Genomic DNA, 17885 nt, shown 5'->3' with positions numbered 1-17885 from the left:
TGTTTTTACTGTTGTTTTGTTATTATTATGGATAATGTCCTGCTGAACATTGTAGGCATGCTATTGGTGCAGCAATATTTGGTGGTACTTGCAGGTGGAGTGGAGAGGCAGTATATTCTGAAGGTGTGTTGATGTAAGGGAAAATATGCTTTTCATTGTATGTTTCAAGGTACATGTGATAAATAATGAAACTGAATCTGTATGAAGAGTTATCATCATCATTGTCGGGAACTATTTCAAAGGAGAAAAATATTGTTATGGTAAAGGAAATGAAGAAACTAGAAATTGAATTAATAATTAGAAATACTGACATTTTCAAGTTTGTTGCAATCAAAAGAAACCTAGAAAGGTGGCTCTGTTTAGTTTTTTCCCCTCCATGGTAAAGAGGCTATTGACTACTTGGGCTTAACTGGTCAGGATTAGACATGGGCTCTTCAGCATATTATGCATCCAAATATTGTTGTAGCCAGATGTTTTGGTAATATTTTTCTTCAGTCTTACAGGAACAGATTTCTACCCTTAGAATGAGAAAGCAAGTAGAAAATTGAAGGCAAATGTATTAATTGAAAAAAAAAATGCCATGAAAGCATGTCACCTACCTAATAGGGGGTGGTCTGGACAGATGTTCATGTATTAGTTCCCAATGGATATGGATCTATTATGTAAAATTATCCTTACCGTTTCAAACTGCCATAAATATGATTGTGATAATTGGCTTAAAATTAATCTCTTCAAAACATAAACTTGCTTCATTATGTAGTGTGAATTGTATTTAATTTGATACATAATGTAATAAATCTTTGCCTCTGGAAAACTTTGCTTTTATTGTTGATTATCTAATAATGTGTAATTAATAACAGAACATTACCTTAAACTGGAAAACCATTTTTTGTCACAGAAATTTTTGTAAAGTCCCTGTGATTGGTTCTCTGTTATGTGATATAATCAGCAAATATAAAAGTGTCAGGAATATTTATGTAATTTGTATTCCCATATTCGGGAATATCTTACAGCTAATTTCTGCATAGTATTTATTTACTATTTCCCTTTCTTTTGTTTTGCTCTGGATAGCTACTGATCTGAATTGAACTGAATATTAAAATTAGCCTTTCATGATCTAACTGACATGTTCTTGCTCATTTCTTTAGACTGTGTATCCACCGAAAGCGCTATTTGTCATCATCACAGTCCATACTCCTCCATGACTTTGTATCATCAGCAAACCTGGACACACTAATCTTGATCCACTAATCTTGGATATGATTCTGTAACATCTGTGTAGCACTTGTCTTATCTCATGTGACTGTTCACCACACTCTTTATGAGAAAATCAAACTACATAGTACTTTACTAGGTGCTAGTGGGCCATCAGAAGCTCTAGGTATTGAAAGGAGGCAGTATATAGGAAACATACACTTCTGGAGATAAGTTTGTTTATAAAAATACTAATATAAACAAAAATGAGTAAGAACAATTCAAGATTCCAACATTCTGTTTAGGTTCCAAATCTAAGATATCAAATGAAAACCAAATTCCTTGTTAATTAGAATTATTAGTATAACCTTTGTTACTCAAATTAACTAATTAGATCTACTGTCATTTCCTATTTCCAGCTTTACAGACTAACAGTTTCCTTGCTATTTATCCCTAGTTAGTTGAGAAATTAATTGAATTCCCATTCTTAAGAATTATAGTTAACTTCTGTTTCATTTCCATTCAGTACGTCTAGAAGTTCAAAATTTTTTATATATCTTAATTCCTTTCACAACAATTCTCCAGCATCACAACTTTTAAACAAAATCAATCTTGTACAATAACTTAAAGTCTTTGTAAAAATAATCAGTTCTTTCAGAAAAATCAAATTCAGATCTTCAAATGAAAAAAAAACTTGTACATCCAACTGTGTTAAATCCTCTCTATCATTAAACATTTTGTTCCTGCGCTGGTTCTTTGATCTTGGGTGACTCACCATCTTGTTTCTTGGTTCATTACATGAATTGGTGTGTCATCCACAGAAAGTTGATTCACAATACTTACACAAAAAAAACTGAGCAAATCCTTTAGTGTGATTTAACAGACTAATTCCTGGTTACACAGAAGAAATCTTGGACACTCGTCTCAGCCAATATTGTCTCATTATAGCTGCTGCTTGTTATGGCCATAACAATATCTATTATTGCTATCATCTCTCCTCCAGAAGCTGCATTGCTCTGGCTTGTCTGCGCCTGTGTCAACCGAGCCTTGGTCTCACATAGCTTCCCCTCTCTCAAGTTCTTAATTTTTAAAAAATTCGGTTTCATCCCTCCACAGGTAGAACTTACTAGCTTTACATCTTTCAGTTTAATTAACCTGGGTTACACCCTCCCTTTGAAATGTTGCAAGTTCCGTTGCATACAAGTACAGATTGCACAGGTTTGGGTGTTTACCATATGTGAAATCTGGAAGAGACACTACAATAGCTGAACTCAGACTTCGGAAAAGGGGCTGAATTATTGTCCCTAAAGGATTTCCTAACTCCGTATATGTAAAGAATTATAGGTTTTTCTGTCTAGAAGACCTTTTGAGCTCAGAATCTTCTTTGAGAGAATTTTGCTGTGTCTTTTCTTGTCAACACTTCATCACGTGTCTCTCCTCTAATGTCAGACTCATCTGGGATTGATGAGATTTTCAGACCTTTTTCATCAGGTAGGATAGACTGATTATGCATTTTCTCATTTGTTGTTTCTTCTACTGGGTTTTCTTCAGGACCTACAGGTTAAGTTAGTTTCTACCTTAGATTCCTCTATATTAGGTAAGTAACTTCCATTTCTTGGGGAGTTCAGCACTGGGTCTGCAGCTGGAGTGGTTGTAAGTGGCTGATTTAGGCTTGAGTTGGAGTGGAGCCCACAATTCTTCCATGCAACTGTTCACAAGTTTCTCGCCTCTTAGAAGGTTCATCTGCAATGTCAAGTCTTGGGCAGAGGTAATAAAACTCACCCTAGTCCTCTTCAGAGTCAATTGGATTTTCTTCCTCTTCAACTGACTGTTTATTCTTAGTACTCCTGCGAGTTGTGCACTTGTTAACAGGAACAGAAGAGAGTTGTTCATAGTCTTCAGAAGGAAGAAATCCTTAAGGGAACAATAGATCCCTATGTAATATTCATATGGGCCCAGACTGGTTCTCAGGGTGTACCTTGTAAACAGGTAGATCGCCAGCTTGGTTTACCACTACATAGACTTGCCATTTATTGGCAAGGTTGTTTTTACCTCATAGGCACACATTCTTTACTAGCACTATCTCCTTCTTTCTGTCATGGTCGGGTCCGTGAACTCCACATTCTGGGTCATGGTCCGGTCCGTGGACACCAGACTCCGGGTCTTCTGGCTGCCCCTTGTTTCAGTTGGGCTTAATCATGGGCACCTGATTCTTGTCTTGGGGCTGGGAATATAAGTGGCCCTGGGGTTGAGTGTGGTTGCTGGTTTGTCTTGTCAGTATCCCCTTGGAGCAACCTGCTGGTGGCTGGCTAGAGCAGCCCTTTGTGATCTCTAGGCCTGGTTGGAAGACCACTACTTCACGGAAACTTGTTGTCTGCAGTTAGAGTAGTCATTGGGGTATGGATTTGGCTGTTTCTGGAGTCAGCTGGGTGGTTGTCTGCCAGTCTGAGCTAGATATGGATTTGGCTGTATCTGTAGCCAGCCAAGGACTTGGAGCCACTCTGGATTGAGCTACCTACCTGTCCTTTCCTCCATGGGGTAATTCAGGCTGTGCTTGCTGTTACCCTGAGGCTGGTCTGTTCCCTTTCCCTCTCCATCTGAATCCTTGACAGTTTCCTTGGTGGTTTACCTTGGCAGTCATCCAGGTCCCGCATCCTAATAAGCATCCTGGCTTGGCGTCCTAGGAAGGGGCCTGGCCCTGCATTCCAAGAAGGAGTACCCAGGAAAGCCTCGAAGAATCCAAGCCTCATTTAGTCCTGTAGCCATGTCATGTCTTTGCCTAGTTCTGGAGTCCAAGCCCGAGTCAATACCCAGGTTCTGAGTCCTTGCCTGGTTTCAGGCTCGGAGTCCATACCCAAGCCTTGAAGAACTCAGGCTTTGCCTAGTCCTGTAGCCAAGCCTCAAAGAACCCAAGCCATGTCCAGTCCTGTAGCCACGTCATGTCCTTGCCTAGTTCCAGGATCTGAGCCCGAGTCAAGACCTATTTTCCGGGTCCTTGTCCAGTCTCTGGCTCGGAGTTCCCAGTTCCTTGTCCTAGTCCTGCTTTCCTAGCCCAAGTCTGTGTTCCTGTCCCAGCTTCTAGTCTGTGTCCAGTCCAATCCCTAACTCTAGTCCTTGTCCTGATCCGAGTACTTCAGTGTCTGTGTCTTGCATTTGGGTCCGCGTTCAATGCCCCCCCTTAGGACACTTTCAAATCTGAAGTTGTCACATGGTTGTCACATGTTTGTCACATCTGGTCTTGTTTCAGTCTGCCATTTTCGGTCTAAAATTTTTAATTTTGTACATGAGAGTGCCATGTACCAGGTTTGACTTTCAAAGTAGTCTGAAAGCTAAGTCAACTAGGAGTCTGGGTTGTTGTCCGAACATCAATTCATATTGTCTGAAACCAGGGTTCCCAGCATACTTGAGAGGGTCCTGTTAAACCTCTCGACAGGGCTTCCTCTGGGATGATACGGCATCATTCTGACTACTTCCAATTCTGACTAACTCACACAGTTCTTTAATCATGTGGGATTCAAAATCGGGCCCTCTTTCACTGTGTTGGCAGTCAGGATAACCATAATGAGAAATTAAATGCTCCCATAGGTACTTTGCAACCATCTTGGCTTTTTAGTTAGGTGCAGAAATAGTCAAAGCATACTTACTAAAGAGATCAATTATTACTAACACATCTTTTGTGCTACTTTAATCAGGTTCGAATTCAAGAAAGTCCTTGCAGACCAGCTGCAAAGGTTGAGTAGTCACAATATTCACTAGTGGAGCAGCTTTCGCAAGTAAGGTCTTTCTTCTTACACATCAACCACATGATTTAATATAGTGTTCCACATCAGCAGTCATCTTGGGCCAATAGAACTTCTTCTGACCAAATCCAGGGTACAATACAAATACAAATACTTTATTGTCACCAAACAATTGATACTACAGTATACGATCATCACAGTGATATTTGTTTCTGCACTTCACGCTCCCTGGAGTACAAATCGAAGTAAATATAATAAAAATTTAAATTATAAATCATAATTAGAAAATAGAAAAGGGAAAGTACAGCGGTGCAAGTCAGGTCCAGATATTTGGAAGGTACGGCCCAGATCTGGGTCAGGATCTGTTCTTTTTTTTTTACAATATTTTTATTCAGAAGTAAAAACAAGATTTACAGAGTGCAACATATAGATACATCTCAACATAAAGTGTGTACATTCATATATTGTAATAAAATTGATCAAAATGTTATAGCTTATCACAGAAAGGTATACCACTCTATAATCAAAAATTTAAAGATACGTCATACATAATAAAAGAAAATTTTTACATAAAAAAGTCAACCCCCTACCAACGAAAAAAGCTGATGGATGATAATGGATCATCCATCCAAAAAAACATATTCACTTAAGAAGAGAAGACAAAAATATACACGAAAGTCTGTGCACTGTTAAACTTTATAAATTGGAAAAGTAATTTAGGAAAGGTCCCCAGATATCATAAAAAGATTGTTTCAAATTTAAGACTGTCTAAATTTAAATAAGATATAATATCACGTAGCCGTTGAAGATGTGTAGGAGGGGTAGACGCCTTCCATTTAAGCAAGTTTGCTCTCCTTGCTAAAAGAGAGGTAAAAACTAAAACCTGTAGGTTAGGAGTATTTAAAGTTATATCTTCATTTGCAATAATACCAAACAAGGCAGTAAGGGAAATTGGGTCAAATTGGACCCTAAAAAGTTGTGAGAAGGTATGGAATACTTCCCGCCAAAACTTTTCAATTTTAGGGCAAAACCAAAACATATGAATTAAAGAGGCATCAGCAGAGTTCCATTTATTACAAAGTGGAGAAACGTTTGGATAAAAACTGGACAGCTTCTGTTTAGAAATGTAAGCTCTATGAACCACTTTAAATTGTAGAAGAGAATGACGGGCACAGAAAGATGATTTATTAACCCGTTTAAGAATTTTATTCCATCTTTCATCAGAAATCTGACAATTTAGGTCATTCTCCCAAGCTTTTTTTATTTTATCTAAAAAAGTCTTGTCTAGATTCAATCAACAAGTTATAGATACCGGTAATAGAACCATTAACAAAAGGTTTTAAATTTAAATTTAAATTTAAATTTAAACCAGTAAATTTTTATCAGGACCTATAGGAAACGTAGTTAATTGGGAACGTAAGAAATCTCTAATTTGAAGGTATCTGTAAAAATGTGTTTTTGGCAGTGCAAATTTAGTTGACAATTGGTCAAATGAAGCAAGAGATCCCGAGATAAACAGGTCCCAAAAACACTTTATACCTAGTTCATCCCAATCCTTAAAGACTTTTTCAGTCATGGAAGGGATAAAAAAAAATTAAGGAGAATGGGAGATGATATTGAAAAATTTGCTAAACCAAAAAACTTTCTAAATTGAGACCAGATCCTTAAACTTTGCTTAACAATTATGTTATCTGTTGTTTTATTTGCTGATAAAGAGTATGATCCAAGAAGAGAGACAATAGAGGAATTATTTTTAGAATTAACTTCTAAGGAGACCCATGATGGGCAATCTTTACGATAAATATAATAGGACCAAAAAATAATATTCCTTATATTGGCAGCCCAATAGTGAAACCTAAAATTGGATAAGGCTAATCCACCCATCTCTTTATTTCTTTGTAGGTAAACTTAAACGAGCTTGTTTATTATTCCAAATATAAGATGTTAAAATTGAATCTAAAGAATCAAAGTAGGTCTTAGGAATAAAAATAGGTAAAGCCTGAAAAAGATGTAAAAATTTAGGAAGAATCTTCATTTTAATTTAATTAATACGGCCAATTAGGAATAAAAAAAGAGATCATTTAGAAAATGTCTTTTTCGCATAATTCAATAAGGGGTTTAAGTTTTCTTTAAATAAATTCTTGAAGTTTTTAGTAATTGTTATACCTAGATATGTAAATTGAATTGTAACAACTTGGAATGGAAATTTGGCATTTGATGACATTAGGTCATTTAAAGGAAATAGCTCACTTTTATGTAAATTCAGCTTATATCCTGAAAAAAAAAACTAAACTGGGAAATTAAAGAAAGAACCGAAGGTAAAGAAGTTTCAGTGTTAGAGATAAAAAGTAAAATATCATCAGCGTATAATGAAATTTTATGAGTCATACCTTCCCTTAGTATACCAGAAATGTCCTTAGATTCTCAAAATGCTATTGCTAAGGGTTCTATAGCTAAAGCAAAAAGTAAAGGACTAAGAGGGTAACCTTGTCTAGTTCCCCGTGTAATTTAAAGGGCTTAGAAATTTGAGAGTTAGTAATAACCTGAGCGGTAGGAGACAAGTAAATTAATTTAACCCAACGAATAAAATTAGGCCCAAAATTAAACTCTTCTAAGGTCTTAAAAAGATAATTCCACTCAATCCTATCGAAGGCTTTTTCTGCATCTAAGGATAATATACACGCTGATATTTTTTTGGATGGTGAATATATCACATTCAATAACCGACATATATTAAAATGTGAGTAATGATTTTTAATAAATCCTGTCTGGTCATGTGATATAATAGATGGTAAAATATTTTCAAGTCTTCGAGCTAAGATTTTGGATAAAATTTTTGCATCAACATTTAATTAAGAAATCTGTCTGTATGAAGAACATTCAGCTGGATTTTTTTTTAAGAATAAGAGAAATAAAAGCATCATAAAATGATTGAGGGAGTTTACCTGATTTAAAGGATCTGTTCAGCAGTCTTATCACAGTTGGAAAGAAGCGGTTCCCAAATCTGGCTGTACGCATCTTCATGCTCCTGAACCTTCTCCTGGAGGGAAGTGGGACAAAAAGTGTGTTGGCTGGATGGGACTTATCCTTGATTATCCTGGCAGCACTGCTCCAACAGCGTGCAGTGTAAAGTGAGTCCAAGGATGGAAGATTGGTTTGTGTGATGTGCTGGGCTAGGTTCACGATCTTCTGCAGCTTCTTCCGGTCTTGGACAGGACAACTTCCATACCAGGTTGTGATGCACCCTAGAAGAATGCTTTCTACGATGCACCTATAAAAATTAGTGAGGGCTTATAGGGAACAGACCAAATTTCTTCAGCTTTCTCAGGAAGTAAAGGTGCTGGTGGGCCTTCTTGGCAGTGGACTCTGCTTGGTTAGATCAAGTCAGGTCATTTGTGATATTCACCCCGAGGAACTTAAAGCTTTTGACCTGTTCCACCTGTGCACCACCGATGTAGATGGGTTCTCTACTCTACTCTACTCTACTCTAGTCCGGTATGATCAATACCCAAGTGACCAAAGTCATTGTGAAGACTCTTAAGTACTTCAGATGGAAACTTCAAGTAAAACAAGCTGGTAAGTTGTTTTATCTCCAGTTAATTTTTCCTGTAGAGAATTCCATTTTTAACTCTATATGATCCCATTCTCTGAGAAGGTAGGATAGTCTGAGGATTGTGTTTCTCACTGAAGGGGATGGTTTCTCTTCAGTTTCCATACGCTTGATGACTTCCCTAGTACAAGAATCAGCTAATTGAGTCTGCAATCTGAGCATCAGAGAGATGAGAAATGACTGGTAATCCCCCACACTGATTATCTTGTGCATAAACCATCTAGTACTGTATAGCACTTGAATGCATCGTTAAGGATCCAACAAATGCAATGGCAACATCTTTGGCAGAATCTGTCTTTTGGATAAACTACGCTCACATACAGCTTGCACAATGTCAGCACTAATTTCAACCACACCACCTGAGTTTACCAAACGACTTCTGGTAAATTTCAAGAAGTGTTCCTGCTCTTTCTGAGACTTTGTTTCACAAAGCAAGATCTTGGAGCTTTTGGGACATGTTTCGCCACCATCAGTCCCTGTATGTCCCATAACAAGAATTGCTTCTAGTTTAAATGAGGCCTAGAAACACCTTGATGTGACTCCCACTCACTCGTCTTTTTTCAAGCTGTCTTCTCTTTTTCACTACTAATGCCCGATTGGGTTCATAACAGCAAGTGCTGGCTATGTGCCCATCTTTGCCACATTTAAAACAGTACCAAGGTTTTAGTTTTACATTTGGCCATTTCTCAGTGGTTCTGGACTCATGATTATCTTTTGTGTCTGCCTTTCCTTTTAGTGACTGATCACTTGCTATCTTAGATCTTGTTTTTACCTTCTGTTTTGTAGTTTGCAGAGCAGCTAGTTGGCTTTGAAGCTCAGCAATTCGTTTAGTCAGTGGAGAAGTAACTGGAATCAGCTGTGCTACATCATCTTCTTTACAGCCACCTACGTTCTGAGACTGTATAACGGCACATTGTTTGACTGTTCCGAAATGCTGCTTCATGCGTGTGGTTCTGGAAGCATGCTTGTTTCCCTCGGTGCGTAGAAGTGTCAATAACTTGGTAAACAATGGCAGGTTTTGTTTTTTCTGTTCCCATTGCAGCTCTAAGAATGGGGAGTGATCCCAACATTCCCTACAAGACTGCTTTAGAAGATGCTCACTAGCCTCAGCTTTGGCAACTCTGCGTCGTTTGACAATCAATGTCAACACTAAACATAGCTGCCACAGGTAGGCAAATGGTTTTTCACCTGTTCTGTACTGTATTCATGAATTTGGCAACAAATTCATCACCGTCTTCCATAGTGGCAATAGCTGAATCTAGGAGTTGTATATAAATGGCGGGTGAAGCTCCAGGGCTTATTGATATTATGATGTCAGAAGCTGGCAGCAGAATACCTTCACTTATTTTCCGTGTTTTATGAAGATCAGACACACTTGGGTCTTGCAAGTGCAGTTCAACGCGAGATCGGCAAGTCTCAAAATCCGTCTCATTAGGTGGAAGAGGAGGCTCGACCAGAAAATGCCGGAGTATTCCATGAGCCAGTATGTCATTATTGCACACAGAGGAATAGGTTCACTGCAACTCCATAAGTTAGTATTACATGAATTGAATTATTCTGCATTGCAGCTAGAGCTGTTTCTGGCTGGTTAGTATCAGAGGAGTCTGCTATGAATTGAAGAATAGTGGTACATCTTCAGCAGTTTCAATAGTGACTGTTTCCCTACTCTCAATAGTAAGGGTTTCACTGATCTGGGTAGAGCTCTCTCAGGATTTTGTCATAATCTTTCCCACTGGGCTCCACTAAGGTTTTCAACTCACCTAGGTAAGACTGAGTGGTGTCTTTTCAAACTTTCAGTGTAAACACTGGCTAAAGTAACAACATGGTAGGAAACCTCTTGGTCACCTCTTGCCTGTTGAGTGTAAGGTAGCATGAGGGACTTGGGTGATTCTGCACTGGAAACTGAACCATATTCTTTTAGGAAGTCTAGTACAGAGGAGATTTGCCAGAGAGTTTAGAGAGTATGGATTATGATCAGAGATTAAAGGAGCTAGGGCTTTACTCTTTGGAGAGAAGGAGGATGAGAAGAGACATGATAGAGGTGTACAAGCTATTAAGAGGAATAGATAGAGTGGATAGCCAGCACCTCTTCCCCAGGGCACCACTGCTCAGTACAAGAGGACATGGCTTTAAGATAAGTGGAGGGAAGTTTAAGGCGGATATTAGAGGAAGGTTTTTTTTACTCAGAGTGGTTGGTGTGTGGAATGCACTGCCTGAGTCAGTGGTGGAGGCAGATACACTAGTGAAGTGTAAGAGACTACTAGACAGGGGGCATGCGCAAACATGAGCAACCCAAACTACAAATCACAGCTATGATTGGAACTGAAAGTGAAAGTGAATGTGAGGTGGAATCAGATTCCCTGGATAAATCAGACGAAGATGAAGAGACAAACAAAGAAGAGCAACAGGAAGAGGTTGGAGGTGATATTGGAGACATAAAAATAACTTTGGTGCAAATAATACATGAATTAAAAGCATTAAAAGTAATTAAAAAGATATTAAAATATGAAGATTATGTTTGATAAAATGATGAAAAGACAGGACAAAATGGACAAGAAAATTAAAAACTTGGAAGAAATAACGGGAGACACCATTGATAGAATGAATAAAATGGAAGATAATATTTCTGCCTGGACATCAGAAAGAAAATGGTTGTTGGAAAAAGTGGATGTACTTGAAAATTTTAGCAGACGAAATAATATTAAGATTGTTGGACTTAAAGAGGGAGAGGATCCAATAAATTGTTTTCAAAAATGGATTCCGGAAATTTTGGAAATGGAAGAATGAACCCAGTTAATTGAAATTGAAAGGGCTCACAGAGCCTTAAGATCAAGACCTCAAGTTGATCAAAACCCACGATCAATCTTGATAAAATGCTTAAGTTATCAAGATAAAGAAAAGGTCCTGAAGGCGGCTGCCCAACGTGCCAGAAAGAGAAACGGGCCATTGATGATAGAAGGGAAAACAGTTCTTTTCTATCCTGATATAAGTTATGACCTTTTGAAGAGAAAGAAGGAATTTAACCCAGCGAAAAAAGTTTTATGGGAAAAGGGTTATAAATTTATATTGCACCACCCGGCAACCCTGATAATTTTTTTGGATGATGGAAAAAGAAGATTTTTTACTGATTATTGGGATGCGGAAGAATTTGCACAAGAACTCCCAAATACTCGCTAACCACAGCCAAAGATTTAAAAGTGAAGTGGATTAAAGATGAAGACAGGGACAGTGAATGGAGTTGATGGATGTTTAAGGACAGAAGAATATTTAAATATATTCTTAATTATATGATACGGGGGAGAAAGGTAAAAATTTGAGAAATATTAATAGAGAGTAGTGATATTGTTTTTTCTTTTCTTATATATACATTTTTATGTTACGGGGGAGCTGGGGGAACTTCAGATCAATTGCTACGGGATTCACATGTGTAATCATGGCGATTGCCATGACCCGTACAACGGAGGTGGGTAATGTTGTGCTTTTTTTTATTCACAATATTAGTAGGGGGTATTTTGTTATTTTTTACTTTATAATCAATTTTTCTTTCTTTGCCTGGACAATTGGGGGGGTGGGGTGGGGAGACACATAGCAACACGGAGAATTTTAAAAAGATTCCCCAAGGTACTACGAAAATTGAAAGGTTAGGTATTACTATAGACTGGAGTAACCCTGTTAAAAATAATGACTAATTTACTGAAATTTTTAAGTTTTAATGTTAATGGGCTTAATGGACCCGTGAAAAGAAAAAGAATTTTAACATACATTAAGAAAATATAAATAGATATAGCTTTTTTACAAGAAACACTTAACAGAGATAGAACATCAGAAATTAAAGAGAGATTGGGTCAGAAATGTTATTGCAGCTTCATTTAATTCAAAGGCGAGGGGAGTTGCAATTTTGGTTAATAAAACTTTACCAATTAAAATACAAAATGTATTAATTGATTCTGCGGGGAGATATGTAATTATACATTGTCAAATTTTTTCAGAACTATGGACTTATGAATATTTATGCACCAAATGAAAATGATGTAAAATTTATACAGGAGGCCTTTTTGAATTTGACTGACGCACATGACAAAATATTAATAGGTGGAGATTTTAATTTTTGTGTAGACCCAGTTTTAGATAGATCAACAAAGGTTGTTACAAAATCAAAAGTAGCAAAATTAACTTTATCATTGATGAAAGATTTAAATTTGATTGATATATGGAGAAGAATTAATCCAAAAGAAAGAGATTACTCATTTTATTCAAATAGACATAAAACTTATTCAAGGACAGATTTTTTCCTATTATCAATGAATATTCAAGATAGAGTGAAAAATATGGAATATAAAGCAAGAATATTGTCAGATCATTCCCCCTTGACAATGACAATGATAATGATGGAATCGATTTACAGATGGAGATTTAATTCAATATTATTAAAACATCAAGATTTTTGTGATTTCAAGAAAAAGCAGATTCAGTTTTTTTAGATACAAATTTACATTCAGTTGATGATAAATTTATAGTATGGGAAGCAATGAAGGCATATTTGAGAGGCCAGATAATAAGTTATACTTCTAAAATTAAGAAGGAATATATGGTAGAAATAGATCAATTGGAAAAAGAGATTACAAAATTAGAAAAAGAATCTTAAAGATATATGACAGATGAAAAATGAAGACAAGCTGTTAACAAGAAGTTACAATATAATACACTTCAGATATACCGAACAGAAAAAGCAATTATGAGAACTAAACAGAGATATTACGAACTAGGTGAAAGATCACACAAGATTCTTGCTTGCCAGTTAAAAACAGACCAGATTTCCAAAATGATAAATGCAATTAGAACAAGTGTAAATAAAATTATTTATAAACCTTTAGAAATTAATGAAACTTCTAAGAATTTTTATTCTGAACTGTATCAATCAGAATCACAAAATGATAATGTTGAGATAGAAAGGTTTTTATCACAAATAACTCTTCCAAAATTGAATTCAGAAGAACAGAAGGGATTAGATTTGCCTTTTACATTGAAAGAGGTCGAAGAAGCTCTAGGATCACTTCAGAGTAATAAATCCCCAGGAGAAGATGGTTTTCCACCTTTATAAAAAGTTTAAAGATTTACTAATTCCTTCTTTTATGGAGTTAATATACCAAGCGGAAAGAACGCATAAATTTCCAGAATCTTTTTCGACGGCTATTTTAATAGTATTGCCAAAAAAAGATAGAGATCTTTTAAAGCCAACATCATATAGACCTATTTCTTTATTGAATACTGACTATAAAATAATAGCAAAAATTTTATCTAATAGATTATCTAAATACTTACCAAAATTAATACATATGGATCAAACAGGATTTATCAAAAATAGGCAATCGGCAGATAATGTAACTCGGTTACTTAGCATAATTCATTTGGCACAAAAGAGGGAGGAAATGAGTGTGGCAGTTGCTTTAGATGCAGAAAAAGCATTTGATAGATTGGAATGGGATTTTTTATTTAAGGTATTGGAAAAATATGGATTAGGAGTATCTTTTATAAAATGGATTAAAACCTTAAATACTAATCTCAAAGCTAAAGTAGTGACAAATGGTCAAATTTCAACATAATTTCAGTTAACAAGGTCAACTAGACAAGGTTGTCCATTATCACCTGCTTTATTTGTGTTGGCGATAGAACCATTAGCAGAATTAATTAGAATGGACCCAGATATTATGGGTTTTAGAATTAATCAGGAGGAATATAAAATTAATTTATTTGCTGACGATGTTTTGCTTTATTTAACAAACCCATTGTATTCGCTGTGTAAATTATCTTCTAGATTGGAAGAATATGGGAAAATATCAGGCTACAAAATAAATTGGGATAAAAGTGAAATTCTACCCCTTACTAAAGGAGATTATAGTCAATGTCGGCTAATGACTCAGTTTAGATGGCCGATAAATGGTATAAAATATTTGGGTATAAGAGTTGATAATGATATAAAGAATTTATATAAATTAAATTATTTACCATTATTGAAAAAAATTCAAGAAGATCTTGATAAATGGATGACGTTACCAATAACATTAGTAGGCAGAGTAAATGCTGCAAAAATGAATATATTCCCTAGATTAGAATATTTATTCCAAACACTACCAATACAATTACCGCAGAAGTTTTTTCAAGAGTTAAATAAATGTATGAGGAAGTTCCTTTGGAAAGGTAAGATGTCAAGAATATCGTTGGAAAAATTGACGTGGAAATTTGACCTAGGAGGGTTACAACTTCCAAACTTTAAGAATTATTATAAAGCAAATCAACTTAGATTTATTGCATCTTTTTTGATGAAGATAAACCGGCATGGATTAGAATAGAATTAGATAAAATAGGAGAAAATATACCAGAAGATTTTATATATAAGTGGGAATCTAAATGGATACGGGAAAAGAAAAAATCTCCTATATTAAAACATTTGATTGATTTATGGAATAAGATAAATGTTGATGAGATAAAGAAATCTTTATTAGCAAAGAGACATTTAATTCAAAATAAACTTATTCCTTTTACAACGGATAACCAACTTTTATACAACTGGTTTCAAAAAGGGATTAGATATATAGGAGATTGTTTTGAAGGAGGTATATTAATGTCATTTGATCAATTAAAGAATAAATACAAAATATCAAACAACACTTCTTCGTTATTTCCAATTAAGGGTTTATTTAAGAGATAAATTGGGTCAAACAATGTTATTGCCGAAACCTAATGAAATAGAAACTTTAATTCAAAAAGGAAAAATTAAAAAAATTATTTCTTGTATGTATAGTTTGATTCAAAAACAGGCAATTAAACAAGGAATTCATAAGTCATGACAAAAATGGGAAACTGATTTGAATATTAAAATTGAAGAAACAAGTTGGTCAAGACTATGTGTTGACAGTATGACAAATACAACAAATGTCCGGTTAAGATTAATGCAATATAATTTTTTACATCAATTATATATTACACCACAAAAAATAAATAAATTAAACCCAAATTTATCTGATCAATGTTTCCAATGTAATCAAGAAATTGGTACTTTTTTACACTCTACTTGGTCTTGTTTTAAAATTCAACCTTTTTGGACAAATTTAAGAGTTTTATTGGAACAAATTATTGGAACACAACTTCCACATAATCCAACATTATTTTTACTAGGCGATATTGAAGGGATAAAACTGAAATCCAAAATGAATAAATATCAGAAAGAATTCATAAAAAATGCATTGGCAGTAGCCAAAAAGGCTATTGCAGTTACTTGGAAATCGGATTCATACTTAAGTATAGTTCGTTGGAAGAATGAAATTTTCAGCTGCATTCCACTTGAAAAAATTACTTACAATTTAAGAGATAAATATGAAATATTTCAGAAAATTTGGCGCCCTTACTTACAAAAGATAGGATTAAATATATAGGTGCTCCGAAGATAAAATTATTGGTTATTTGGGGAAAGGAAATATATATACTAAAGCTATTATGAACTCCGTGGAGCATGTGGAGATCTTCTGATATCCAGGCATTCTTTCTTTCTTTCTTTCTTTTTTCTTCTCTCTTTTTTTTCTCTTTCTACAGGGATATGTTAGGAGGGAGGGGTTAAGGGGAGGGGGGAAGGGTTGATTTTTTTTTCCCTTCTGTAACCTATTTGAAAATTCAATTTAAAAAATTTATATTAAAAAAAAAGAGAGACTACTAGACAGGTATATGGAGGAATTTAAGGTGGGGCGTTATATGGGAGGGAGGGTTTGAGGGTCAGCACAACATTGTGGGCTGAAGGGCCTGTAATGTGCTGTACTATTCTATGTTCTATTTATTCATCTTTTTCTGTTCCTGTTATGCATTTGGGATTGTGACACCCTTTTTGTCTATGTCATTCATTTTCTTTCACTGTAGGTTTAACTGACAAGCAAGTTTAAACAATAAGATCCTTTTAGTGCTTTGTATACTAATGATGTGATCCAATACACTATATCCTGGCTGGCTTGCCAGATTTTGTGTAACACCTGTGTGGCTCTGGTTTTACCATGTGTGACTGGTCACCGCACTCTTTGAGAAAATCAAATTAGGTGCTAGTAGGCCATCAGCAGCTCTAGGACTCAAAGAAGCAGTGAATAGAAAACACACACTTCTGGAGGAATGGTTTTTTATAAAAATAGCAATATATACAAAATATTCACGAGTAAGAACAATTCAAAATTCCTCTGCCGCTTGAGCTTGCTTACGAATTCAGCAAGATTATGGCTGATCTTCTGTCTCAAATTGCACTGTCCACATGTCCCTTGAATACTTTAATGTATGGAAATCTTCCAACCTCCATTTCAAATACAAACAATGGCCAAGTCTCTTCAGCTGTCTAGAGTAGAGAATTCCAAATATTCACTGTCCTCTTAGTGAAGAGATCTCCTCTCAGTTCAGTCTGAACTGAGTAGCTGACAGGATTGTGAGGTGCGTATGTGAAGGAATTTACAGTATTTGAAGGTTAGTGCTTTGTCTTGGCAGATTATTGGCAGGTGGGTGATATGGTTGCTGTAATAATTATTTGGAATAGAGAAGTATGTTAATCTAGCAGGGCACTTAGTAGGAAATGGCATGAAGTTGCATTCACTGCCCTTTTCCATTGAATCTTTGAATTTGTATCCATGGAGTTGCTTCCTTGCACTAACTTCTCTCTCTCTTTCTCTCCAGTTTTAGTGTGCACCAGGAGGGCCTCTCAGCCTTTCTGGTGAGAGTTCCCCATCTTGTCCAGCAGGGTCTCCAAAGCTTTGTTTGAAAATATATATATTTTTTTGCCTGTGTGCTTCAGTTTCTTCCTGCAAAGCTGTAATGACCACTAGAATGATTTCCACCACAGCTTCTAGTGCTACCCTTTATGAGTAGCAGGTTGGCTTTGATCTACATTAGTTTGCACAAGGCATTGATAGCCTCTCACTAAACTGGGCCAGGCACAAACCACTGATAACCAGTAAAACGTTTACTGCTAACTGGCTATGTACAGCCATTAACAGAGTTATGTGCTGACAGGCAGCTAATTATCTTAAGAAATACACACAAAATACCAGAGGAACTCAGCAGGCCAAGCAGCATCTATGGAAAAGAGTATAGTTGATGTTTCAGGCAGAGACTCTTCATCAGGACTGGAAAAAGGAGTCAGAGTAGGAAGTTGGGGAAGGGAGGAAGAACCATAAGGTGATAGGTGTCTACTGTCATGATGAAGCCACACTCAGGTTGGAGGAGCAACACCTTATATTCTGTCTGGGTAGCTTCCAACCTGATGGCATGAACTTTGATTTCTTGAACTTCTGGTAATCCTCCCTCCCCTCCTTCAC

Source organism: Hemitrygon akajei, chromosome 3 (genome assembly GCF_048418815.1).
Source record: "Hemitrygon akajei chromosome 3, sHemAka1.3, whole genome shotgun sequence".
NCBI classification, from domain to species: domain Eukaryota; kingdom Metazoa; phylum Chordata; class Chondrichthyes; order Myliobatiformes; family Dasyatidae; genus Hemitrygon; species Hemitrygon akajei.
Note: the sequence above shows the minus strand (reverse complement) of the source record.